At 40.4% G+C, this 1792-nt stretch overlaps 1 long non-coding RNA gene across 1 annotated transcript in view; it reads left to right on the top strand.

Moving 5' to 3' along the window:
* Positions 1 to 852: 852 nt before the first annotated feature.
* Positions 853 to 1792, top strand: part of LOC123519567 — a 12708-nt gene continuing 11768 nt past the window's right edge. The window contains exon 1 of the long non-coding RNA XR_006679055.1: positions 853 to 979. This is a non-coding gene — a long non-coding RNA (uncharacterized LOC123519567). The remainder of the gene's footprint in view (positions 980 to 1792) is intronic.

Genomic DNA, 1792 nt, shown 5'->3' with positions numbered 1-1792 from the left:
TTATTGACATTAGGAAGGGTCTATGGAGGGCAAAAGATTAATGACCACAGTCTTCACTATTTTAATCCACTACATGAGTTTTACCTTGAGTTTTGTGTACGATTAGACCATTTTATTGACATTAGGAAGGGTCTAGGGAGGTCTGAAGATTAATGGTCACAGTCTTCACTATTTTAATCCCCTAGATGAGTTTGACCTTTTTCTGAAGCTGTATAGAATTCATATAGTAACCATAGTAAATAAGGTAACGGGTTATGGTACTAAAGGGGTTAATTAACATCGGATATGGTGTACAGGTAAGTATATAACGAGGTTTGTGATGTGCGCCAATTATCATCTAAATTTAAGGAAAGGAGACGCCATTAAGTACATGAGTGAAGGTTTATGGTACGTGCATCCTTTGTTCGTGTTGGCGAGTGCGTGTCTCGTTAACGGAGGTGAGTATTTTAAACATTTCAAGGTTAAGGAAGCGGTGAATGGTTTAAAATCCACCATTAGCACGGCTGCCAACCTCCTCCGGGGAAGGTTGGTAAGGGCACCGTCATTTCTAGCCATAATAGCAACTTGTTATAGAAAGATGGACATGCTTAGATTAAAGTGAGATTATATATGCTTGTCTAACGTGTTTATTTGTACGAGAGAGCAAGTTCGGGGGAGATATTGATAAAATGTCGACATCAATAATAAGCTTTAAACGATATATCACGCCAAGAAAGACCCTAATTATTACTTAAAATATAACTAATCATATATTTCGATGGTTTGTATAGATATGAAGATAGAAAAAGGAAATAAATAGAAGAATACTGCGATATGTTGGCAGTAGTGAGGCTGCTGATCACGTGACACCTCAGTATCAAGATGGCGAAGGTGAGGGAGCAGTGCGGGTGATCAGACGAAACATTTCCACCTTTACCTCGCTGTGCACGGACTACCAAGCTCCTCCAATGATCTCGTGGGTGATTTCACGCTTAGTGGTGTAAGTACCCGCCATTAGCCACCATTAGCCAGGCGTGTTAAGGGGCAAACACGACCATTACTTCTGTTGTCCTCTTACCCTTGTTTGGATCAGCTGATTGGCGCAAATATTTCAACCATTTTCCATTTTCCTCCACACCCACACACGCCTGGCCGTTAGGATTCACACCAGCGGTACACCAGGCCTTGCTCTTGCCCTGGAGTGCCATACAGTGCCATAGAGTGCCGTATATAAGGGAGAAATGACGTGAAATTCTGGTTTGTTTATATGTGTTTGGATTTACCGCCATATCTCCACCTGTTTATTATTTTTGTGTGTATTTTTCCCCTTGGCACTGTACACCCCGAGCAGTGCCAGGGAGTGCCATGCTGGGTCACATACACAGTGCCGTGGGTTGAGAAATACTAATAGTTTCCGAATAGTTTAAAAAATACCGCCATTTTTTCATTTTTTTGTATATTTTTTGTCAATATTTTGCTAAACATTCTTTTTTTTTTCTCGTGGTGGGAAATTATTGATTATTGTTTGTTTTTTTATTGTTTTTTTGGTTTACTTCGTGAATAATTTTGTTTGTTTGTGTGTGTGTGTGTTTGTGTGTTTGTTGTTGCTGGAAAATTTTTTGTGACTAGAAGGTTCCAGTGACGCAAGAAAGAAAGAGAGGCGCGGTTAACTCTCTCTCTCTCTCTCTCTCTCTCTCTCTCTCTCTCTCTCTCTCTCTCTCTCTCATATATATACGTGTACATTTCTTTGTTTGTGTGGGAGGAGAGAGAGAGAGGAAAGAATGTGTGTGTGTGTGTGTGTGTGTGTGTGTGT

This window comes from Portunus trituberculatus, chromosome 7 (genome assembly GCF_017591435.1).
Source record: "Portunus trituberculatus isolate SZX2019 chromosome 7, ASM1759143v1, whole genome shotgun sequence".
Lineage (NCBI taxonomy): Eukaryota > Metazoa > Arthropoda > Malacostraca > Decapoda > Portunidae > Portunus > Portunus trituberculatus.
Note: the sequence above shows the minus strand (reverse complement) of the source record. Positions and strands in the feature narration are given on the sequence as shown.